The sequence below is a fragment of the Astatotilapia calliptera genome, chromosome 5 (genome assembly GCF_964374335.1).
Source record: "Astatotilapia calliptera chromosome 5, fAstCal68.1, whole genome shotgun sequence".
NCBI lineage: Eukaryota > Metazoa > Chordata > Actinopteri > Cichliformes > Cichlidae > Astatotilapia > Astatotilapia calliptera.
In genome coordinates this window covers 34,400,036-34,427,190 of record NC_137426.1, presented here as the reverse complement: position 1 = coordinate 34,427,190, position 27,155 = coordinate 34,400,036, and the positions used below count along the sequence as shown (strand labels likewise).

The window sequence follows — 27,155 nt, the reverse complement described above, 5'->3', positions numbered from 1 at the left end:
TGATGACCCTCTGCAGTACTTTCCTGTCTGCAGCTGAGCACCCTGCATACCATGTTGTTATGCCGTACGTTAGGATGCTCTCTATGGTGGCTCTGTAAAATGTCACCAGCAGCCTTTCCTCCAGGTTGTTCCTCCTGAGCACTCTCAGAAAGTGGAGACGCTGCTGGGCCTTTTTAACCACCGCTGTAGTATTTGCAGTCCAGGAGAGGTCATCAGATATCTGCACGCCCAGAAACCTCATGGAGTGTACCCTCTCCACACAGCTCCCGTGAATGTAAAGTGGGGCCGGGTCTGCTCTGCCCTTCCTGAAGTCCAAGATAAGTTCTTTAGTTTTCGTGGTGTTCAGTTGGAGGTTGTTAACTGAACACCACTCAGTCAGTCTGTTGACCTCATCTCTGTAGTCCGACTCATCCCCCCTTGAGATGAGTCCAACCACTGTGGTGTCATCCGCGAACTTTATGATGGTGTTTGAGAGATGGGTAGGGGAGCAGTCGGATGTGTAGAGCCTTTCTGGCATCGTTGTATTTTTACTCAGTTGTATATAGCATTCGTATTCTATTTTTATCTTATTGTATATTTTTATTCTATTTTATTCTACTGTATATAGTATATTATTTTATTCTATTCTGTACAGCTGTGTACTGTATTTATTCTTATTGTATTCTAATTTTTGCGTCATAACTTTTGCACTGTCCACTTCCTGCTGTGACAAAACAAATTTCCCACGTGTGGGACTAATAAAGGTTATCTTATCTTATCTTATCTTAAACAGGAGGGGACTCAAAACACATCCTTGTGGAGACCCGGTGCTGAGTGTGATGGTGCTGGACCGGTGGGGGCCGAGTCTGACAGACTGTGGTCTATTTGTCAGGAAGTCCTTGATCCAGAGGCAGATGGGGGTGGAGAGTCCCAGGTGAGACAGTTTCTGGACCAGGATCTCCGGGATGATATGATTGAATGCTGAGCTGAAGTCCAGAAAGAGCATTCTCACATAGCTTCCTCGGTGCTCCAGGTGACTCAGCGCAGTGTGGAGCGCTATGGTGATAGCGTCCTCGGTGGAACGATTTGTCCTGTAGGCAAATTGGTGGGGGTCCAGAGTGGGAGGCAGACCGGCCCTGATGTGCTGACAGACCAGTCTCTCAAAGCACTTCATCACTACAGGCGTAAGTGCAACAGGCCTGTAGTCATTTGGGCTGGCCACAGCTGTCTTCTTGGTGATGGGGATGATGGTGGAGGTTTTGAGGCAGGGCGGGACGGTGTTTGATGACAAGGAAAGGTTGAAGATTTTAGTGAAGACTCCAGTCAGTTCGTCAGCACATGCTCTGAGAACCTTTCCATGTATTCCATCAGGACCTGCCGCCTTCCTGGGATTCACTGACCTTAGAACACACCTCACTTGGTGCTCCCTAAGTGTTAGTGTGCCAGTGGTGGGGGCGGGTGGAAGTGGTGTGGCAGCTGAGGGCTTGGTCGTCTCAAAGAAGAAACGGTTTAGATCCTCAGCCAGTGAGGCATCAGTCCTAGATGTTGCCTGGTTATTGCTTCTGTAGTTGGTAATGTGATTGATCCCCTGCCACATTTTTCTGGGGTCGTTGTCAGCAAAGTGATCTTCAATCCTCCTCCTATAGGCAGCCTTAGCTTTCCTGATGCCTCTACTCAGGTCTGCCCTGGCCGCCCTATACGCAGCCCTGTCCCCTGACTTGAAGGCAGTGTTGCGGCTTTTTATCAGGGATTGCACTTCGCTATTCATCCAGGGTTTTTGATTTGGAAACACCCTGACCCTTTTGTTGACGGTGACATTGTCAACACAGTTCCTGATGTACGAGAGTACAGTGTCCGTGTACTCCTGGAGGTTGAAATTTGCCGTTTCTTACATTGTAGATGGTTGTCTTTACCTCCTCACCTTAACAGAAAAAGTGAAGTCCAGTTGAGTCCCTTAAAAATAGGCTAAGATTTATGTGTATAGACTGGGATGAGAAGTTGTGATCTCTTATCTGAGATTCACTGCTCTTTATGGATTTAGCCAAAAGAATTTAACAAGATATACACAGATGTTGTTGCATCTGCGATGATTGATTTTCAACCTCTAGACAATATAAACCCAGTATAAAGCTCAATGAGTTCTGCAGATCGACAACAGCTTAAATTCAGCTTGATTTGATTAACATGAAACTGCTTAATATTTTCATTCTCAAGTTAGTATACTTCTTGTTTTTTTTTTACAATTTGTTTTGGAAGATATTTTAAAAAGAAAAAAGAAAGAAAAAACATATCAGCACCAAATCATCTGGCTCTGTTAAACTCTAACAAAGGACATCACATGTAGGCTTTAAATGTCCAGTTTATCAAATGTCATGGAGCAGTCCTTACATTCAAAAATAATTCCTGCATTCATGACATCTTTCTCCATCATAAAATGATCAAATATTTTTCTCTCTCTCTGGGAAATACAGCAGCTGCACCTTTACCTCACTAAACATCTGCACCAAAAATGCAGGATGAATATCAGGAGTTATTTTGGTGCCAAGCAGCACAATTCACATGTAATCAGTGGGAAATTGTTTAATTTTCCAGGAAGCGAACATTTTAGGTATTCATGATTAGTGAGCCTGGTTTCACAAAGGTCTTTTGTAACTGCAGAAAATGTCAAACTCCTGATATGAATCTGTTACCCAGAATTTTCCCTCCTTAACAATCACTAAAGTTTTTCAATAGATAAAAGCATGATTGAGAAACCTAATCAAACTACTCATCTCCCTTTACCCTGACATTAGATATAGATCAGGAGGGAGGTATAATGAACAAAGGTCTGACGCAGGACCACAAACATATGCAATTCCAGGAAAAGCAAAAAGACTAGAAAAAGCACAGGGATGTGTTTGTGGAGGGAGAACTGTTCATCTGCAAACTGGAGGTTGGATGGTTCAAGATACTGAGCTTTTAATTTCCAGTGTGGGCAAAACAGAAAAAGTATTTGAAAATAATGTTTTATAAATGTGGCTCATGGTCATAACAGCTAGAAAAGTGCTATGTAAAGACCAGTCTATTTGCCATATACAGTGAAAACACCAAGGCTGGAGACACAGGAAGAGACAGAACAAAGGAACAGGAAAGACAAGGTGGCAGAGAAAGAAAGACTCAAAGCAAAAACAACAAAGACGCACACAGAAAATAGCAGCAATCTAAAAGTCATGACACACTCCAGCAGCACTCTGTCTGGGAAGATTTATTTTATGTTATCTTGTTTTATTCTTCCAAAAAACTAGAAAATCTGATATTTTGAGTCATGATATCTTATGTTTAGCATTTTGCTATTAATGACATTGTTGAGCAGATTTCACTCTTTGGTAAGATTGAATATTTTTAGTTAGTCTCTGGTTAAGGTGGGTAACATTTTAGGTTTAAATTAAAGCATGCCCATACAGTGTCTTTCAATAGCTGACAATCAGGAGGCAGTGTACAAACTGCATTCAGATCCCTCTAACGTGAGAGCACTTTCAGTTAAAACTTCTGCAGCTTTCAGAAAGGAGGTCTTTTCTGAAAAGGACAAGAACATGATGGTAAAGTACAGACTGTGCCCGATCCTACACAACAGCTCACTGCTGCAAACGGACATCAAATCACTCTTAGCATTTCCAACATGTTAACACAAAGCTGGCCCCAAAACCTTGAGGAGAAAAATCTAGACTTGTATGTGGAGATCTGGGAATGGAATTAAAATTTTGAAATTTTCACTCACAGAAATGATTCATACACAAATTTCCTGTAAGTGAATTTAGATGAATTATTCACAAATATGCACACAGAGCTAAAAACAACATTTTTAATTTTAATTTCAGTTATTTTCTCGATCCTTTCCCAGTAAAGGTAAAGACAGTAGTACGACAATGGTCATTTCCAGAATTTTCCACAACATTCCAAGGAATTCTAAAGCAGGCAGGCACCGGAGCAGTCAGTATGACAAAGTCTGTGCACCTTCTGAGTTCTAAATGGTCTCTGAGGGAAGCGTGTCATTGCTGGACTCGGTGATGTCGCCACTACAAACCACCTCCCCCTTCCAAACTGGTCAATCCAGGGGAAACACTGAAGGTGGTGAATAACCTTTAAAATCCAGCTTCAAGGTAAGACAACACAGGCTGCTTAGTCAATATTGGAACTGATACTTTTGATAACAGTGGGACTGCAGACTAATGAGATTAGCATGAATAATGTTAGCCTTGTGATGACTCAGAGAAACATCATTAGAAACAGGTGTGCACACACTCGTTCATAATCTTGGTTTTTGTAGCTGATTAAATATTATTAAATGGAAAAGTTTGATATGAGACTAATTTCAACATTAATAGCATTAATCTAATATTAGATTTTGTGTATGTGGCAGATATCCATAATCTCTTAAAACTTAAAGTTAAGTGGAAGAAGTTTAATTCATGCTGAAAGTATCAATGTAACTGTCAAACAAATTTTGATACATACATAAAAGTTTTGTAGCGTACTCATGATAACCCAAAGCACACAGGGCTATTAAGAATGTGACGGATATTTGGTGATTTAAAAGTCTGACACTGCAATATAGAAGCCAATAGTTTTTTCTTCTTTTAAACAGGAAATATAAGCAGATTTATAAGTGCAATGGCTGAGGTCTGATTCTCATTTTAGTAACAGGAATCTGGATCTTCATACAAAAGGAGACTGGAGAAAATCAAAAACTGATTTATTAAAGTTTGCTTTAACTGTTTTGGTTTGATTATTTAAGATTCCTTTGATGGCTTTGGCCAGACAGCAATAGTTATGAGACAGTATCCTCAGCCCTGCCAGTAAGCTTGTGTTCAGCTGATTGTCATTTCAACAACCAGGGAACAGTTACCACATACTGTGTATATGTGTATGTATTTAGTTATTTTTCAGCTCTACAGATGACAGTGCATAACTAGTTTGGTGCTTTAATCTGCTAAAAAAAATCATTTAAAGGTGTGAAAAATGAATACAGACCGGGGGGTTGGGGGAAGATAATGAATGCATTCTCAGAACCAAAGACGTGTAGGTGGCAGCCATAAATTGAACAGTGAATGAGAGGAGAGGAAGCCGCTCACAAGAAGATGGTGGAAGCAAATAATCCCCAGATCAGTGCAGAGAAAGAGAGGATTTCTCATTTTCTAAAAGGGGAAGCCTTTAGAAATCAAATTCAGCTCACGTGAAGCCTCGTTGTGGAGGGAATCTCACTCTCGGAGGCATAAATCACAACAGCACTGTCATAGCAGAGCTACAAGAACTAAAGATCACCTTTTTTTAAAGACCTGATAGTATCAAGTCAAATGAGCAGCTGACATTTCACATTTTATATATGCATTAGATTAAGTTAAATGTATCAGCAAAATTGCAGTTGTTCTCACTACCAGTAAATATCTTTGCTGCAGTTATTTAAAGCAATGTCCATAATATGCCAATAATAATCCCATAAGCCCAGAGACTAGAATAAACAATGAACCCTGACGACTGAGGCATTTATTGTGAATTGTTGGAATGCACAATAGTTCTAAATTTGGGAAGCTGGAATAGTAAAAGCCATCAGATAGAAAGCAGATTAACGAGTTGAGAATGGAGGCGGAAAGAGGCTTACTGAGAAGACAGAAATCAATACCAGCAGGCTGACTGAAGTGTTGCTTTGTTTGCAGTTGTGGCAAATGTTTTTCCCCATGAGGATTTGTGGGGCTGCCTGTGTGAAGGCTGAATTCCCCAGTGTATCAGCAGGGTATGGAAGCCTGCTGCACAGACAAGGAGTACCGCCGATGCACTTTACCAGGAGCTGAGATACACAAAGGAACATTGTAGCTCAGTCTGTGGTCTAAAACTGAAGTCAAGGAAATTGATCTAAAACAAAGCAAAAAAAACAGCAATACAAACACTTCCTCGTGTTACATCAGCACTGGCCTACTGGCTGAGCTATTCTTTCTAAGGAGATTGAGGAGGTGGTTTTTTTTTTTAAATCTTTATCAGCATCATTGAAGAAAATAGTTTCCAGTTTTTATTTTTAGATAAACCTCCTAACCCCTAACTCTGCCCCCGACACTGGGCCTTAAACCCTAAGTAAATATTGTTTTTACATACCAGTCTTTGCAGATTATTTCAGTGTGTCGAGACAACCAGATGCCGTACAGCACAGCTGTCAAACTCCAGTCCTCGAGGGACGGTGTCCCTGCTGCAACACACCTGAATAAAATTAGTAGGTCATTAGCAAGACTATAGAACTTGACTGCATGCTGAGGTGGGGACTCTAACCCTACTCAAGTAAATCTAAGTAAATTTAAGTGAAAATGTAGTTCTAAATTGCACCTCATTGCACCATGTTCATTCACTCATGAGCTGCTGTTACATGAATGAAGTGGCTGAATTGTCACCTCAGCATTCAGTCCGGTTCTATAGAGTCTCGCTAATGACTGTATTCAGGTGTGTTGCAGCAGGGACACACGGAAAAGTTTCAGGACAAACTCGAGGACTCGAGTTTGACACCTGGGCCATAGGGCAAGGTACAGCCTGGATAGTTTGCCAGTCCATCACAGGGGCAGGATTATGACTTAGACCCAAAGGGTTCAAATCCACCAGATCAGCCAGTGAACTACTTAGAACTGGGGTTAGAGTTGCATTTCAGCAACACACTAAACAAGCTTAGTTTCAGAAGCTTCTAACCCTTCAAACTAATTCTCTGACATGTGTTTTGGCATTACTTCATTCACTTCATGCTATAGAGGGAAAAATTCAATATTGAGGGTTAAATGTACAGATGTAGAAAGTCATGTACAAAGTTTCCATTAAAAACATTCCTTTTCCACTGAAATAATAAAAACTAAGTTTTGGAAGTGATTGTTTCCTCCATAGCAGAAACAAACCAGGTGCTGCTCCTTCACGGAGTGAGGTTAGTAAGTATGCATTAGGGTTGGAGGACTTTAAAATCCACTTAACACTACTTGGTTTGACACAGCACTTAATATGCTGGGCACTCCGAGCTAATGTACACATAGCGTGTGCAGGTCAGAGAGACAGACAACCACACACTGACACTCACAAAAACCACAAAAATACAGGGAAAACATGCAAACCCCACACAGAAAGGCCCCAGATGACCAAGAAGTGTGAATCCAGAACCCTGCAGATTCAACACTGCCCAGAGTATTAAAATGACATTTGTAAACTTTATTGCTCTTCAGTGATTTCTCCAAATTAATTTGTCTAAATTTCATTAAGATCTAATGGCAACTTTAGGCCAGCACAATTGAAACCCCATGTACAGTATTATGCATATGTGAAATGACTTAATTTCCAAAGTTTAGACAGAGAGCAAAGTGGAAATAGTTTCTGAAACCTCAGATTTTAACCACAGATCTGTTCATCTGTAGTTCCCCTCCAACTCTATTCACACAGAGTGCCAATCAGCCACATGTTTTCTGTTTGCAGTGTCCACACAAAGATAATATCAGTTGATCTTGCCCCTTTGCTCTCCAAAAGAAAATCAAAAGTTTCATTTTCCACACAGGACTTTGAAAAACATCTGATTGAAAGCTTCTATTCTCTTTGCTCCCTCATTTGCCCTCTTGAACAACGTAATTGCATAGGTCGTGACGGAGAAAGTTCCTGATTGCAGTGGACAGTGTTTGTGTGTTTTTCTGTGAGACCAGCGGTGTGTTGTATTTATCTTCCAGACAACAGACTCCTCTGTTTGGAGAAGAGTGCAGATTTAGGTCCTGGATGGTTGCATCCAATCAGCAGAATCTGGCATCACACTCAGAGTTACTCCATCAAAGGGAGGAAGCTGGTCTTTGTGGTTGTAGTTGTGTGATACTGTCTGACCACACACTAACACACACAGACACACACACGCTTGATCTCATAAGTGCATCTGCTCAAAGCAAGGTGCCAGCATATCTCAGTTTTCCCCTCACTGTGATCCTGCCTGGACACTTCACGTTGCTACAGCACCCACTCTCCTCTTTGATCTCTCTTTGTCTTCCTCCATCAACCCTCCCACCTCTCATGCATCTGGATGAGGGCTTCTTTCACACACGTCACTCACGTAACCTTAATTTGTTCTATCAGAAATGTTGTAAATCAGCATTGCACCCTCGGTTCCACTGCAGACAGAAACATGCCAGTGACTTTATTTTTAACCTCTAAACACTAACAACAGTTAAGGTTAGGCTACTAGATTCTATTTTTTATTGTATTTTTTAATGAAACATCTGGCACACCCGAGTTGTGCTCGTTCAGCACAACAAAATCCAAATCTTCACCCTGAATAAACTACCAGAGATCTGGTAGTTTAAAAAATAAGCATTGTCACTGTAAATACATACGATGAACTTAAGATGATATTCTATAGCACAACATTAAAAACAGGATCTTGACTAAAACATTGGATGATAGGTAAGAGAACAGAATCAAGAAAAAAATGAAGGTATAAAAGGATAAGCAGAAGGGAATGGATGGAAACCTGTATGAACATCATGTTCTTCCATAAGGAAGTCTAGCTGATTATAGTCTGCTTATGTGTGAACGTAGACAAAGCCCTAACCCATAGAGCTTATAGAGCCACTGCACCTGCTGCACCACCAGCTTTTCTTTAAAACATGCTGTTTTTACTGTGAATAATTTAGATTTGAGCTGGTTAACAGAATGATACATATGTAAAAGAAATTAAAATACTAAATGATTGTAACTGTCAGAGGCAGACTGGTCACTATTCCAGGGGACACTGGATATTTCCTGGTGGATCCTGCTATACATATTCATGTGTGTTGTCTTAGTGTTATTATCAATTAGTTTTCAGCTCTGAAAATTCAGAATTTCTTTTCATGCATAAATAATGTGTTTTTCTCTTTTTAGATGTTTTTATGGATTTGAGTTATATTAAAATACATTTCTGTTAGCATTAGGAATCCCACAACACCATGAGCCACCTTACTGCGATTCCACTTGATCAGCAAACAGTTTATGTGCCAGGTGCCAGAGTCTCAGCCACAGACTGCATGCTCTCTAATGGCTAATTACACACGTAAATGGACACATGGAGCCAATGTTAGACACATCAATCAGGAAAAAGGAAAGAAAGCAAAGTAGAGAGGAAGAGAATAAAGAAGAGATGCAGCTGTGAAACCTGTGAGTCTGGAACCAAGTCAATGTAAACAATCACTAATGATCAGTTTTTAGTCAATGTGTGTTTATGTTTGGGTTTTTTTTTTTTATCCTTTTGCTTTTTAAGCTTCAGATTAAAATCATTGGGCAGTTTGAGCTTACTATGACTCAGTGTCTGTTTAAAAAAAATCTAGTTTAATTATTTTGCCTGACCTTCTACATCCAGGCAAACCACAGCTTTGAAAACTTTGAAAATTACATTTTGATATCATGTTGTTAACAAACATATTATGCGAATAACAGCCAATCAGAAAGCGCTTGGACACATATGGCTCTACTCTCTACACCAGTATTTATTTGGCAATTAAAAATGAATTGGGCATTAGTACATTAATGTTATTTTATTAACAGGATGGAATATTGTTTATTCTTCAAAATATCTCTAGGTATTAGGATAACATTAGAGTAAATTATTATGATGATTTGGCCATGGATACAGAGAATTTTATATTGTGATTGCAAAATAAGCAGTGTGATGACTTACATGCACAGAGTGACCTGGGAATATGTCCCAGCCGACCTCTGATTAAGTCGTTACAGTTAGAGGAGACTGGAAGAGTTGCAACATTCCAAAACAAGTTAAAGTAATGTCACCAGTACCGCCAAAATGGTTACTCTTCTAACTGATAAACTAAATAATTGGGGGAAACAAAATTTGAAAAATATTGATGTATGCCACCCCCCTTTGTTTTGCCAAAATATATGATTAGGGGTTGGCACTTATGGTGAATTGGACTGCAGAGGGTTAGTTACACTATCACCACAACCAAACAGATAGAAGACACTTGTCACTGATGCCTGTCCTTTTCTGTGCTGGGGGGTCTTGCTGCTGCTCTCCCTGCCTCTGGCTTTCCACGTATGCACATGAAAGGACGGGGAGGTCCAGTGCAGGCTTAGCTAAATATAAAGTACTGTGGGTGGAAATAACAATCTGCTTTTCACTATTGTGGTTTAGATCATCGCAAAAGCTGACAGTAGCCCTGTTAGTTACGTACTTATAAATGCATCAAGTAACTTGGCTCAGCTGCTGAGTGCTAACAAAATATTGCACTTTTGGGTTAGAATCAGATCTACTGGAGTAGTTCAGTGGATGTTGTGTTTGATTCAGCAAAAAGCCATATACCCATGGCCCAGTGAACCGTGGCGTACACAACTCCCCTTGTGTGCGCTTGTTTAGAATGGGGCCAGCTGATGGGTTGTTTAGATGGGCTTCATGGTCAGTAAGCACAGACCCCAGAAAATATGACACATTTAACAGAACAGGCATGACTATATACCACTGTGACTCAAACCACAGTTCACATGTGCACTCATTCAGATATAGAGCCTTGGGCAAACATATATTTTTATCTCTCCATTCAGTTTGTTGAAAGTGAGTGAATGAATGACCCTGAGAGGCTGGTAAAAAGCAGCTCTGGCGTAGCGTCAGAGCAGGCCATAAGCCTGCTATCACTCAGACTGCTGCATCATCTGACTGCTGTGTTTGTCCAGTGAAACCTGGCATGGCCGTTTCTTGTTTCTGACAGCACAAGCTGTGATCTGATCCACACTAGGATCTACAAAAAAGGTTTGAAAGACTTTTTCCTTTAGAAATAAATCACTTTAATTCTCAAAGTTTCACAATATTAAAGCTGTATTAATAACTCACTGTGTGATCAAAGGCTCACATTACATCATAGATACTAAGACAAAAAAAATAAAAAGTACCCTTATGTAAATCTTTACTTTGGTAACGAATAAGAGAGTCTACCACAAATCTAAATCTCTGCCATGCACCAATGTCAGTGGAACAGCTAATATATTTCAGCTGCTAATTAGCTCTCGAGGGGCAGAGGTAACCACCATTTTTTGAAGTCTCCCACAGATTTCTGTTCAGGATTCTTTGAGTATCATGACTCCTCCTGCAAGAACGTCTCCAGCTGCACACCAACAGCACATGTGGCGGAAAGGTAAACAGTTTGTTGTACTGTATATGTGCACAAGGTTGGTCTTGTTATCACACACCACTTTTTTATTTTCTATGTAGTTCATGCCATGTTCTCGCATGTTGTTCATGTGTGAAAATCATCGTCATACATGCTTTTCTCTGCTTTATGTTCAACGTGTGTGAGAAACAGAGGGAGTAGAGTTCAGCACGTGAACATGTCTGTCAGTGTCTTCTGTGTATTCGTTTGATGGCTCATGCGCTCTTGACTGACCTTGAGCCTGGGGTTAAATTACTGTGTGCTCCACTGCTTCATATAGACTGAAAAAAACCCCTTTGCTTGCACAACACCCACCATCACACGTGCACAAATGCACGCGCATTTTCCCTAAAAGAAGATGAATGGGAGTGACAGTGCTGCTCACAGAGTGGTGAAAGACAATCACTATGAAATAGCTGCTGTACAGTCTGTAATGCAGCCAATCAAGTTTTAGCTGCCATTATCCAGCCATACTGCAACAATACACATATATAATCAAATACACGTCTCTGTATGAGCAAAGTGTTATATAATCTAAGACATTACATAAATAAACCCTGAATATAGAACGATCACAATGGCAATGAACTCCTTATATGAATATTATTAAAATTAATCAAATGAGCACTTTATTTAGATGTACGTGAGCTGTCTTCTTTCTACTGTAGCCCAGAACAGTCATCAAAAGCTAGTTGGAGTTGAAACCTGGTTGTATAGGTAATTCTCTAATACAGAGTAAATTTCATCCACCCTGGAACCAACGCCATCACGCTATGAATGAATTCTTCCTGTGCACAGTCCCACTGAGTTCTTTGAGAGCACAAAAACCGTGCTATGATCCACTAGGTACCCCCCACCCATCAATCAACTCAACTTGGTTCCATTACAATCAAGTAGCACCTAATGTGCGTAGGGTTGCTATAGCAACGTGCCTGAAAGTCCTTTGATGTCATTTATATGCAACACAAACAACACAATGGGGGACGTCGAGGTGATGATATACCTGCTGCTCTGAGAAATGGCGGTTTTGATTTTAGAAGAAGACTCATGATTCATCCTGTGACGCCACTGACCAGCCAATTGCTTGAAACCCTGCGAAGTAGGAACTAAAGGGCAGGTACTACCACCTAATCAAAAAGCCTAAAAACCAAGTCGAGTCATGCTGAGCTGACCCAAGCAGGCACTAGTGGAAAGAGTCTATAGCAGTTATTTCACCCGTTTTTGCTGCAAGTTGCCGAATTTCTTTGGCAATTCATGATCGCTGGTCTCCATGTTGCTGCTAGTCTCTTCTGTCCGGTGTGGACTAAAGTTAAGGTGTGATAGAAGGGTACGCACTGATTTCAGTCTTCAACTTCTCACCACAAGAAGACTAAATGCTAAATACTGGTCATTTAAATGTTAAAACAGGTCAAGTCTTGAACTTGACCCATCCAGAATATAGAAGATAGAATAACCAAAAGGAACCAAAGCAATTTGCTAAAGCTGCTAAAAGCTCTTTGGAGCAGAGCAAAGCTGAGGGATTGTAACACGGTTAATGTTGTCACCACCAGAAGTGCGATTACATGTAGTCATTTGTTATCTGATGCTTTAAAAACATTTATAATTTGAGCTTTAAAAGCAAGCTGTAACTTTTGTGCCTTTTTAAAAATTAGACCTTGAGGCCTGAGCTTTCTGTGTTTAGTCCATGACAGTGTGAGCTTCCTGTAGCTGGCTGACATAACAATACAAATAACAATTGTACATCTCAGAAACTTCAAACCAAACTTAAAGAAGAGCTCTCAGCAGTCTAACATGTCCTTTAACATATTTAACTAAATCTGAAGTTACTGTGGACAAAGCAGCACCGTGAATGCTTACTCTTTACTTTTCACAGGCTTCAGCACAGTTTTAAGAAGAGTTTAGAGTTAAAGCACACTTGATAGGGACTTAAGTTGTGTCAGGAACAAGTGGGATTAGCTTAAGAGGTAGCAACCCAGACATTCCCCCTGCCTCCATGTCCCACAGTGATAATCAATTCTGCCAGACGTCTCTGTGCAGTGTTGTGTTAAGCAAAGTCGAGCCTGAATGACTTGACACAGGCTTGTTTATGAGTCGGTGTCCCCCTTTTATCAATGATGAAAAATCAAGCATTGTTGTGCTTAACATTTGTGTGACATATTACACAATACTTGTAATTAGAAATATGATGTCACATTCTCGCCGCCTCTTTGTCTCCAGGCTGAAGCCTTAATAAAGATGGCATTTTGTTTGCTTCCATCCCATCTATTCTTGTTTTTTCAATCAAGGCTGACTAGACTACAGTCGCAGCCTTCTGTTCTCTGCTACACATTTCCATCACTTTGTTCATCTCCCATCGCTCTTAAATTCTCAGTTCACATCTTCGATGATGAAGATAAATGCTAATAAATGAGATAAAACTGACAAGACGTGTGACAGAAACAATAAATCTCTTTGTACTCTGCTGTTTTCTGTTACATGTCACCCCATGTCCCCGTGTCAACAGTAGCCCCACTGTATTCATGAGTGAATAGCAAAAGTACTGAGGTCAAACAGGTCAGACTGGCCTATTGTAACCCAGGCCGACATGGTTTGTGCTGCACGTGTTAAATGTCATAGAGGTTGTTCTGTTTCCTTGTTTATCATATCCTCTAATTCATTTAGAGTTTTGCTTATTTTTTAATCAGTCAGAAGTTTTAATAAAACAGCAAATGTGTTTGTAAGAGCTTTAGTATTTATTTTAAAATTAATTCTTCTCTAGGCAGTCAGCTGATGGACATTCCCAGAACCTGCATCTGACTTCCTAACAGATGAATGTGCTTGGAAAACCTTAACAACCGAGCACATGAATTGCTTTGGCCTCTTTGGCTAGTTTCCCCTTTCATAATAACTCTATAGTGGGGAAAGTTTGTAAAACTTTATAATAGTTAATAATAAATATAATAAGATAAGATAAGATGACCTTTATACGGAGCCCCGCAGGGGACATGGGAGAGAAAAAAAATTAAGACGGACTTTTGCGAGATCTCGCAAAACTAACTCGGGATCTCGCAAAAGTTTTGCGAGATGTCGCAAAACTTTTAGCCGCATTCTTCGGATGCTGGCTCGAAGCCGACCGGGAGGTTGAGGCACGATGTGCCGGGAAAGTGGTGTTCCTCCCGGCTGTAGTAGGTCTCGACCTCCCGTTAGCTCCGAGCTAACGGGAGGTCGGCTAAAACTTTTGCGAGATCTCGCAAAAGTTTTGCGAGATCCCGAGTTTGTTTTGCGAGATCTCGCAAAAGTTTTGCGAGATCCCGAGATAGTTTTGCGAGATCTCGCAAAAGTCCGTCTTAATTTTGTTTTCTCCCATTTCCCCTGCTGGGCTCCGTACCTTTATTAGTCCCACAGGTGGGAAATTTGCACTTTTGCTGTAACAAAACAAAGTTATGTAGCAGAAATTAGAAAACACTGGAATGCAATAAAATAAAATACTATATACAATAGAATAAAATAGAATAGAATAATATATACAATAGAATAAAATAGAAATACAAATGCTATATACAACTGAGTAAGAAATATTGGTGAGACTTACAGTGAGGGGCATGACTACTCTGACTTATGTGGAAACAAGGAGCTGTAGCCACTTGCTTCAAGGCTTAATTCAAGTATCACTTGGACTGTCCAACTGTGTTTGTGGTCCTTTCTGATTAGTAGCTACAGCCACCCCACAGAAAACTCCTGATTATGATTATGTAACGGACTAAAAAAAATACCAGTCACCAAAACTGAGGCCTTACCACAGGTGACAACATTTGTCACACAGTTCGATTAAAAAGACAAACTTGGTGGTACTGTCAAGAACCCTGGGTCTGTGGACATGTTAAGTTAATATCCTTACAAAGAACAGGGAACGAGTGTCTGCACTCCACCACGAACAACAATAAAGACATAGATCCAACATAAACCATCCTGCTAGCTCAGGTTTGCTGTTAACTTAAAGATATGGAGATTTCACATTGACTCAGGATTCAGACTGAAATGTGGTATCATGTGATGCAAAGTGCAGCATAAATAAAATGTCTCTCCAAATAATTTAGCTGCCAAACAGAAAAACAAAGGGTATAAGAACAAAGAAGAAAAACTAATCCCAGACTATAAAGAATAAAGGAGCAGCGTCACTGAAAGGCTATCATGCTCAAACAAGCTCAGCTCAGCCTAATGGACATTTGTTGTGACTGAAAGCATGAAATTACTCGAGTGAGGCCAAAAAGGCTCAGTGGAAAATTAGAGTGAGGGACTTCCTGTTGACAGAAAGAAATGTTAAGTTTAGTCAGGGCGTTCTGATCGGCACCATACATGCGCTTTGTTTGACACTGGTGTTGCTTTTTATCTCACAAACGCCGTCTGAGGAATTACTGAGGGCACGTTTCAGGCTTATCTTTCAGGTCATGTGTACTACTGTTGATATTGCTCCGCACTCCTGATAAGGAGCTGTGCATTGTACCTGCTACAATTTAATGTCCTTATAGCTTAACCAATCAACACCCAAAGTTTCACTAGCCACACCCAGGCCTGGTTACTGCCAGACCTTAAACAGAAATATACCACTTAAATAAAACCTGTCTGATAAAGTGAAGCAGGCTAAAATAGCTCAGAAAGAAACAAATCATGCCACTATCAAAAGAAACAGCTGAGAAACAAAGTCATTCAAATCTATGCAAAAATAATTAAGAAAGGGGGCAAATACTCGAAACAGTGTTTCACTGAGAGATATTAACTTTCAGATTAGAGCTGCTGGATGTGATTTTTAGCTTTATGGATCTTCTGTTTCTTTCAGTTTGTATAAGCGGAAAAACAAACTTTGGTTGTGAAATTAACACATTTTAAAGGCAGAAACAGGAATTGTGTTTCAGACATTCACACCTGTCAGACCGCCTCACATCACCTGGTGTGTGTGATTATTCTGGTGTTTTTGAGACTCTTCCCTCAGGTTTTAGCTTCTGGTCAGGTTTCTGACAGGAGCAGCTTGGTGACTCACAGCTTACTTTACACCACAGAGGTGTCTTCTACATGTCTGTGTGTGAGCGGGCACCTAATAAGCCAACGCAGCTGCAGCACTGTAGCAACTTCTGAGAAAAAGCCCTGCAATTATCCAGAGTGTTCAAATACAAAACTGAGCTCACAGTTTAAAGTGTTTATCCTCCTGAACAGAGAAGGAAGCAGATCCTGGATGTCCGTTTTCCCATGCCATCACCGAACCCCCCCCCCCTCGAGAAGGAGCCTGTCACAACAATTGCTTTTGTCCAACATTCCTGAAAACAACAATTATTCTTTAAAAAGCACTGGCTGCCTGAGATAGGATGGATCATTTAAATGAGCTGGACTGCTAGGCTGCGAAAGCGCTGCCCACACACCTGTGACAACCATTTGAAGCGTGATGGGTGTGAGTGAGGTAAGAATGCCCAGCAACACTTTACGTCCTTTAGGGCTTTAAAAAGAAAAAATTAGTGTGACCTTGGCAGCAGCAGCAGCAGCCAGAGCTGCACATGCTGCAGTACGTGGTTACTGCCTGTGCACATGACAGAATCTGACTGTCTGCGAATGCTTGTGAAATTTGACCATTTCATATATTGACTGTGTGTTATAATGCTCACAAATGCAGTCATGCAGTGCTTTTATCTAACATCCACACTCTCTCTCTCTCTCTCTCACACACACACACACACACACACACACACACACACACACACACACACACACACACACACACACACACACACACACACACACACACACACACACACTGATAGATGCATCAGGGGCAACTTGGGGGTCCAGTATCTTGCCTAAGGTTACTTTGACACATGGACTATAAAAGCCAGGGTTTGATTCACCGACCTGATTGACTTGACCGTGCACTCTACCACCTAAGCAGTATTGAAAATGGCTGCTTCACCAATAGAACAAAACAAAACCAATCATCGTGTATTGTGCACCTTGAAGTTTCCTGTACTAGTCTGGAAGAGTAACACTATGTTAAACAAAAATCAAACGGCAGACGGTGAAGAGTTTGTCCCTCGAAGAGGACCATCATCTGTTGTTTGGAAATAATTTGGACTGAGCACAAGTGATCAAGAACAAATCATATGCAGAGCGGTCTAGAGCAACACAACTGATTTATTCAGCTGCCTGGAAAGCCACCACAGGCTGCAGTATAATTACTGCATGAAAGCAAAGAAAAACAATGTAAGGTAACTAATGTGAATGTTACAACATCAGCTCAGGCTTATATAAAGATGAGCCTGTGCAGCTGGTTTTACAATCCATCCAGCTCACTAAGACACAATGAAATCACCAAGCAGTCAGATTTGTTTTGGCCAAAGACATCTGTCCATTAAACACAGTGAGGAACACGCTTCAGGAAAATGGTCAACGTACAGCAGTCATACAGCTGTTGAGTGCTTTGATATGGGTTTTAGTCACATCCATAATGCGGGCACAGTCAACAGAGTGAAAGACTTTACATTGAGCTTCTAATAGATGCACCTAGGTCAGGTGAAGACATACCTTGTTTGCCTACATAGATGTTTAAAATAATTCAATGTGGTGCCATTTCACAACAACATTTGCGTCGAGGCAGCTTTTACTGAAAGGCAAAGGGCCAACAATAATATAGAGAACGCTCCAACCATCAGATGGCACTCTGCATTTGGCGACTGTGGGAAGGAAAAGCTCCTTTTTAACAGGAAGTAACCTCTGGAAGGACCAGGCTCAGAGAGGGCCAGCTTTCCAATGCGACCAACAGGAATGGAACAGAATCTAAAAGTGAAAACAATTCCCTGTTTTTGATGCAGTTCTTCTAATTATATTTTTACACTTTTCTTCTAAAAGATAAAACTGAATTTAGGTGAATCAGTGTCATCAGTTTTATGTGATGCAACAATGTATACATTACCATGAATGACACCCAAACATGGATGTGAAACCAGTGTTATGTGGAATAAAAACGTTTTTGTCACTGAACCCATTGCATAATCTTGACAAATGTTTATCATCTTAATATTAATAAAAAATAATTAAGATAATCATTTTGGCAATAATCGTGCAGCACTAGTTCAGCCCTTTTAACCAGTAACATATGGCTCTGCACAGTGACAGTGCAAAATATGAAGACATATCCATTTTTCACCTAATTTCTCATTCCTTGGAGTCTGTTATCACTTAAATGAAAGCTATGAGTTAATTTAATTTAATGTTTTTGATTGCTGTAGGACAAGTATGCTTTAGTCAGCCAGCTGAGGCCACCATAGCTTGGATTATGCATAATAAGAAAACAGAATTCAGTTGACTGCTACATGCAATTTACTGACAGTTTTCAGTTTGTCCACATATTGGAACATTATAACACTTTATAAAATGTGAACATGATTTATAGAAGATTGTATTTAAAGGTCCCACCAGCAGCCCAGCATTCATGCGAAGCCACTTGCAATATGATGCACATTTGTGGTAAGGATGTCAGGCAGTTCTGCTAGTTTATGATTACAAATGTACTATTAAAGACTGACAAATGATTTATGAGAACAGCGAGTAAACATAACTTTTTGTACGTCTCATGGAAAACAAAGAAACAAAGTGGTGAAGTGCCACGTCCTGTTTAAACAGGTTACACGAATGAAATACAGCCTTTGTAATAATGCAGACACAGTAAAGACAAATGGAGTCTCAGGTGACGGACACGGTGGAAATATTTGCACAAAAGATTCTGGCTTGCTGGAGCATTTAATCTTTTAATGTTTCATCACATTAGTTGCGAGAGAGGCCTGGTGCTGTGTGACAGGCAAGCCATCTTCCATTTGGTGTGTTTGACCAAATGTTTGCGTGTGTTTGTTCATCTCAGAGCTGGTGCCATGGCTATTGTTGAATACGATAAGGTCTATCTTCACATTATCATGGCTGAGTGGGCCTAGAGCTCTGTAATTAGGAACTCAATAATAAGCTGCTTATGTAAATATTACTATTGTGCCTCAGCTGCACACATGATGATGATTTCCAAATTATACAAACCTCTCTGTGTGGCAAAGTGTTACTTTAAAAAAACCCACAACCACGTGACGCATGTGATAATGTCATCTGAAACGGGAAGCTGTCATGAGGCTGACAAAGACTAACAGAATACAAAAAAGCAGGAGCAAATCTTGTGTTTGGTCTGTTGGATTAATCCTGGAGCGATGGGACAAATTCAGTGTTAAACACTTGAAAACTAGAAAGAAAGTGACTGTTTATGCAACGTCACTTTATTCACATCCAAGCTGCTGTCTTGCATGCAGACAGGTGAGCCTTCACATCCCGTTCAGACCCCTCTGAGCCACTGCTGCTACTCTTGCAATTCATTTTTGCTTGACACATATGCAGTTAACAAATACAAAAATAAGCATGTTTGCCAGGTAAGCTGGAAACTGCTAATGGGAGTTTTAGAACTACTAGCTAGCCAGATAGCCAGTTAACATTCAAATTGTAACCTGATAATCTATTTTACACTAAAAAACCCTGCAAAAAGCTACAATGTGTCTATGGCCAATGTTCCCTCTAATTTTTCATGTGTCTGAGCGAACACACAAACTCGCTGAACAATCCCGTGGACCACTGTGAGCAACAGCAGATGTGTGCACTGTGGTCACGCCAGCATCGAATCCATCCAAGTTACATGTTTATTAAAATCATCAAATTACAGCATTTACATTTCTGTTAGACTACTTTTAATTAACTGCTTTAGCCCACTTACAATGAAAATGTTAAAAAATCTTGTTCATGACGTGTATAGTATGTTAACACTATTGGAAGTAAAAATAACTTGAACTCCAATTTTGAAAACACAACTTTATTACTATTATTATTATTATTATTTGCTCTGACTTGTATTATGAGTCTGAGTCTGTGGTCTGGGAGAGAGTCCTGTAACTCTGTCTACAAAATACAGAATATAATGACCAATGTTGGGCAATTAATTATTTAGTTACTTCTTTAAAAAAGTAACTGAGTTATGCAAACAACAAAGTTTCTTGCAGCTATTTTTTAAATGCAGCCAAGGCGTTTTTAAATAAACATTTCAAACTATTTACAGAACAATCAGCTGTTCTGCATCAAATTTGATGCCACACAGATCATTTGTGCCAAAAAATAATTTCTGTCCACTATGAGATAAAGGAGAACAACAGCCTGATACCTGCAGGCCTGACAACAGCAGATGTATCACTGCTGTAACACCTGTAACACTCAGCAGTCGCCTCATTGTTCTGACACACACAACAAAACTATTGACTACACTACACACTAACTACACAAGATTTGTGCTAAACGTCGCAAATCTCTCACATCTCAAAACACCGCCGTCACTCCTAAAACGTCCCCCCTTCCTAAACAACTAAGTGGGATGTTGCCATATCATTTTTTGATTGGTCCACATAGTACATTTTTCCACCAATAGGAAAGGGTGGAGTTTTTTGGTTTGGTTTTTGCTCACAGGCGGAGTGCTTTCGAGCGTTTTCCTTATAAAACGCAGTTTTTACCGTTTCTTCCCGCAGTAAATATAAACAACGACAATATTCAGGAAGAAAAACAAACATTGCAAATATTTTTATCATAACTCTGGTTTTACGTGGCCAATCAACACAATTTAAAAACTGGTATAAAGTCCACACTTTTTCTGTCAATTGTTCTGTCTGTCCTGCTCACATCTCCAATGGTTGTACACGTTGTCATTAACGTGGCTTCACTCCACATCAGCCACGCCGCTTTGCTCGCTAAAACACCGGTGTCGGCACATAAGGACGCTGTCATAGCCTGTCAACGACGTTGATTAGCTGCGTATATACGAATGTGAATCGCATTATTGGCAGGACTATGGGATAAGGTGGCATCATTCTGATCCCATACTGGAGCAGCCAGTCACTTACTGACTAACACTGCAAAACAGAATTGTTAAAGTTTTAATTTTCATTTCAATTCAGGTTGGATAATTTTTTTTTTGTGCGGATTTTTTTTTTGTGCGCAACACAGATTTTCTGTGCGCAGAGACCGCGCCAGCAGTGCGCAATTGCGCACGCGCGCAGCTTGGAGGGAACATTGTCTATGGCTACATATTTATGTTCACCAGTCACTTTATTAAGCACCCCTGGCTACCTCTTGCTCAAAAGCTAAGGTCATCTGCTAATCGGAAGGTTGGTGGTTCCATCCCTGGTTGCTCCAGTCTGCATGCCAAATATATTTTGGCAAGAGGAAAAAGTGTTTGTGTAAATGGGGGAATGAGGCAAGTTGTGTAACCAAAATGTCTCAAAGAGATGAAATATCTTCATGCACCTAAAAAGGAGTCCCGTTGCCTTTAACTCAACCACTTAGGATTATAATGACCTGGATGGCTTAGCAACAAGTTCAAAGATTCACTTTTGGTTGTGTTTTCACACTTGCTTGCAGCTCTGTGTTCAGCATATTTTGGTCCTGAGTGGCTTTTTAAGGTTACCCATAATGGCAGCTAATATCCACACAGCACTAAGGTACCACAGTAGGCAGCAAGCTAATGGTAACGTTGGAGTAACTTTAAGTCCTGCAGACACTACTTTGCTATTTTGATATAATCAAAGCCTGTCAAACATGCCAGGCCAGCTTATAGTTGCTGTCCAGAATAAGGGGAGATCAGTTATTGCCAAACTAAACATTTGCCAACTGTATGTCACTAAATGCAGTTGCAGAAAAATGAAACTGAATTAAAGTCGAAGCTATTTGATGCCTGCAAAGACTTTAAACTATTTAATAATGACTTCACATTCTTAGCGTGCTCAGTATGCAACACTTAAGCAGATGTAAAACTTCTCACTAAAATGTTACAGTCAGTTATTTTCGTGATGCCATAGCAGCAACGCTGCAGACTTAACTCTGCATGATTCAACAACGTGTGACAATGAAGTGGAAAAGAGAAGCTGGTCTGCACACACATACACACACATCAGACACACAATTACACCTGCAGGCCCTTATGGGCAAACAGTGCAGTGTGTACAGTGTTTGTAGATGGATCTCTGTAAATTGGGGTGAGGGGTCCTTATTACATCACAGCTATCACTGTGTCAGGTTACATGTGAGTACTAATGCATGAAGCTGATCACAGAGAAGAGACCTTGAGGGGAGAGGTGGGAGTAGGCAGGGATTTCAGATGTTATTTTTGTAGCAGCTACAGTTATTGTGCAGACGTACAACTTTAAGAAAAATGCTTCCTCATATCAGTACCTGTTGTACTTAGAGCATGTTATGTAATAGCAGCTTTTATTATGTGTAAACAGTCTCTAAGTCTGACCTTGTATTTGCACCAGACAAAGCGTCAAACCGAAACTGGCAACTTATGTGGCAAATTACAGCTACTGAATGAGATATTCAGTGAGGTAAGGAGGATTTCTAAAGAAAAAAGAAAAGAAATGTAAGTATGCTTTCCCTGAACCCCTGATCGGTGCTATGAAGTCTGTTCGCCTTTAATAAACATTGTGAGTGGATGTTGCTGCAGCAGAGCTACTTACTTACAGAAGAGCAGAGGTCATCTACACACACACAGAGGATGGATGGATGGATAGATGGAGGGAGTGAGAGGCGAGGTGAGGAGGGGATTTGAGCAGCCTCCTGCCTCCTGTCTCTCAGGTTTCTTCTCGCCTTCCCAGGTGTCACTCACAGTCTTAAACAGAGATAAATCCACAGGATGTAGGCAGCTCTGCCACAGTGATGGACAGATGACTTGGCAGGGTAAAGAAACTGACCAACCTGTCCACCAGTCCTTCTGACAGCTCACCCTTCCACCCTCCCTTCCGTCCTCCACGCAAAGCGTCGCTTCACTGGCCAGATAACAGGAAGGACTAAATAAAGACACAGAAATACAGTGGAGACAGCTCAGGAGAGGAGAAACTGCTGCTGAGGAGGGCTTTTTAATCAGCCTGCAACTCCTCCCCCACCAATCTCTGACTTTGGCCCTCCCTCGTTGGTATGGCGACTGCCAATTACCACTCGGGAAAACACGAGCCTCTGCCTCTCAGCCCTCCCCCTCCTCCCCCAGAGCCAGCCTGTGGTGTTGACAGGGCGCACACACTAGCGTGGCGACATCTATGAAAGCATGTGTGTGTGTTTCTGTGTGTGAAAGAATGCATATAACAGTGCATATTTGTGTGTAAATCTGAACATGCACAGTATCCTTGTTTCTATGTACTGCACATAAAGTGTCTGTGTGCGTGACTCCAACTCTTTAAGGAACAAAATGAAACACTGACCGCCACAGTGAGGGGAGTTTGTCAATCTGTCATGCTGTGGGGAAGTTTTGCTTTGGGTCTACTTGTTCCCTTGGAGGAAAGTTTCAGGATGTTCCTCTAAATGCTCACCTGTAATCGAACATTTCTATAATAATTGGTAATAAAACACAAGATCTCACAGAATGGCTGATGAGCATAAAAAGTTATGTGTGCAGGGCACAGATTTTACTTTTTTGTTTGCCTCATGTCTTCATTTTTTAAATGCTGCTTAGTGGTTAATTAGCGAGCGTGGCAAACAAGTCAGCATCTTCCATGCAAACTATGGGCAAATGAAGCAATTAGCTAGGGCCCAAAGAGTTCTAATTTCACCTAGCAACAGTCTTTGCCTCAATCTCAGGTCCTCTACCAGAGGCCTGAGACTGCGCTCTTCTGGACAGAGATCTCAGATGTTGTTCCTGGGATCTGCTGGAGCCACTCGCCCAGTTTAGGGGTCAAAGAGCTCATGTCTTCCTCTGCTTAAAACAACTTCTTCCTAGAGTTCTGTCATTTTAGAATTACAGGCCTACTTCCAAACTGCCATTTATTTCAAACTGCCATCGCTCATTGAGTCCACTTTACTGAAAATTACTAATATTTTTATGCACTCAGACAAAGGTGAATTTTCCATTGCAGTTTTTCAGCAACCTTTTTCTTATTAATGGATTATAGAACTGTTTTCGCATCACTGGCACAGTGATGTTCTCAAATGGGTTTCATCATAATTATTTTAAATTTTTCTGTTAAGCCCAGCAGCCTCAAAACAACCTCAAAAGCCTGTCCATTTCTATTAAGAATTGGATGTCCCCATATTTCCTCCATCTCAACCCTGGGATAACTCGGGTTCTTGTGTTTGACCCTGACAGCTTCTCTAAGGAGGCCGGTCATTATATCGGCCCCCTTTAAAGCAAAACCACGGTATCATCTTTGACCATGATGTCTTTTATCCTGTCTTTCTTCTCTCTCCCCAACCGGTCGCGCCCCTCCCCGAGCCTGGTTCTGCTGGAGGTTTTTTCCTGTTTTTCCTTCCCACTGTCGCCAAAGTGCTTGCTCATAGGGGGTTATATGATTGTTGGGTTTTTATGTATTATTGTAGGGTCTACCTTACAATATAAAATGCCTTGAGATGACTGTTGTTGTGATTTGGCGCTGTACAAATAAAATTGAATTGAATCGATCTGAAGTTTGAATCTAAGTTTATCCAGTCTTGCAGAAGTATTGCAAAAATTAAACATTTACTGTCATTCAATAATTTGGAACTTTCAGTGTGCACTTGGATTCTCTCCTGCTGTGATTATTGTAACTATTGCGTTACGTGCATCTCTGTCTTCCTTAGCCTGACTTCACTTGGTTGAGAATGCAGCAGGTAGGCTGCTAACAAGAGCTAGAAGGCAGGCGCACAACACTCACATTCTTTCTTCACTTAACTGGCTTCCAGTGAAATTCAGCATCCACTTTAAAATTCTATCATCAATTCACAAAGCTCTACATAGCCAGGCTCCAGCTACCATGGAAGAGCTACTGAGACATTATCATACTATGTTTTCTTGACTAGAGGTGCAGGTTGGACTCGGGAGAAGAGTTCAGCATGTTTATTTACAGTAATTAAAGATTCAAGGTTAGCTTAGCCTGGGCTCCCACAAACACATGCACAGAATAAACCTCTCTCAGGAATCTCTCTCTTGGTAACTCACTCAGTTTCCACTTCCAGGTTTTCTGCACAGAGGAGAACAGAAGGTTAGACAAAGTCACAGAGCAAAATTAAAGCAACAGGCAGGTAAGGAGGCACCATCACTAACTTGGTCCCAAAAAATGATCAGGCATCAGCTGAAGGTCTTCCTTCCTATTAAGTAGAAGACTCAGGTAATAACCAACAGGTGAATTTGTTAGTTCCAGGTGCGCAGATTCTGAGGGTGGGAAACCAGAGTAGGACCCACCCCTGAAACACAGCATGTGGCTAGCACACACACTGACACCAACATTCAGATAGACAGGGAGAACGAGAGATCGTGCAATAAAGAGAAGAGAAAAGATAGAAAAGAGTGAGGCAGCTTAGGAGGACTTGAAGACCATGACACATGGTCTGGTCTGGTCTGGTCCATGTTATAAAACTTAATCAAAGACTGTGAATAGAAGAAACTATTAAATGACCCCAGAAACTCATCGAGAAAGTGTTTACTGCAGTCAAAGATAAAGGAAGCAGAACATTTTGCAAACAGAGGAGTCGCTCCCTGCTGGCCATTAGAAATAATACAATTAAAAGCCACACAACCACGCCCATCCTTTCTATACAGAAGTTATATTACTCAGGCTAAATCAAACAAATGTTCATTCATAATCCAACTGTGGCTACACTGATTTTAATTCAGTTTGACACTATCACAGTGATTCAGAAGACAACCCTTTTCCCAGTGGGGATCTAACCCTAACCCTACGATTCTTCTCCTCTTTTTTCTTCTGATCTCTCATTCTCTGTTGTGAATGTACAAATTTAGTAACGCCCCTTCCCCTCTAGGCAACATTGAAGTCATTCTGGCAGTGGTGACTCGACTGCTATCACATTCCATTTGTAGACATTTCAGATAGATCGTGTTATGTAAAGAGCAGCTGTGGCTGGTCACTGTGTTGTGTGTTTAACACCGTGGTGATTAATGAGAGCAGTAACATTAAAATATAACCTGTTGTGCAGGAGTAGTTATTAAGGGTTTTACGCAACAATGAGTTTACGTACAGAAAAGTTGTTTCTTTCCATGCTGTCTGATCATAGACTGTGTTTAAAATTTGGGAAAAAACTGCTACATTTTAATTAGGCCATTTTTGATGACGCTTCATTGAACAGTAGATTCATCTCTCAGGTTCTTCCTCCTGAATGTTTCACAGGTCAGATTTAAGTGGCTTAACAAAAAGTAAGGAAAAACACATTCCGAAAAGGAGGATAAAACAGATCTACATCATTGCTGAGACGTTGTTGGCTCATGAGTAAGTAACCACTTGCTCATCATGAACCCTCGCTAACCACTGGGTGGCGTCATGGTGGTCACATCCATCTTTTATACACAGTTTCAGACAGTGACATTTTAGGATGATTAAGATCATTTTTGCCACAGTGAATATTTAAGGACTCAATTGGATAACTACACAGGTAATGAAACTAATATTTCACAAAGAAGTCAGTCCATTCAAGTTTATGTAGAACTTTTGCATTAGTCACCTCTTATCTTGTACAGTGGTCCCTTGTTTATCGCGTCAGTTACGTTCCAAAAATAACCCATGATATTTTTTTACAATTATTATAGATGTCTTAAGGCTGTAAAACCCCTCACTATACAATTTATGCACTTTTCTCAGACAGGCACGAACATTTTCACACTTTTCTCTCTTGTTTAAATGCTCTCAAATTTCAAACCTTCGTAGAAAAATAAGTCCAGTATCATAGAATGAAACCAAAGGCACCCGCGGTTTCGTTGACATTGTTTTGTTTGTTGGGGAGAAAACTTACAAACATACAGTACAGCACTTCAGAGTCACACTGCTAGCGATTGAAGATTTACGTAAATTTGACAATCTGAATGCATTCTGTACTGCACAGGAGACATAGCACAAGATTGATTGACAATGGTCTACAGCCAATCAGGACACAGAACACAATGCGCTGTACGAAATAAAAGGCATGCAAAATTGCACCCAAAAAAATCTGCGAAACAGCGAG

General features: G+C 40.7%; 1 protein-coding gene across 4 annotated transcripts in view; it reads right to left on the bottom strand.

Annotated features, from left to right (window-relative positions):
• The window catches only part of cdk18 (cyclin dependent kinase 18), a 75,267-nt gene extending 52,210 nt beyond the window's left edge, over positions 1–23,057 (bottom strand). The window contains exons 1-2 of one of the 4 annotated variants that reach the window (XM_026169019.2): positions 22,932–23,057; positions 22,694–22,845 (exon numbers count right to left, since the gene is read on the bottom strand). The gene's annotated coding sequence lies outside the window, so the exon portion shown is untranslated. Of the gene's footprint in view, positions 1–6,105; positions 6,188–22,693 lie in introns of those variants that run through there. The other 3 variants (XM_026169018.2, XM_080302145.1, XM_080302146.1) reach the window with 3 other exon arrangements.
• Between the last annotated feature and the right edge of the window lie 4,098 nt (positions 23,058–27,155).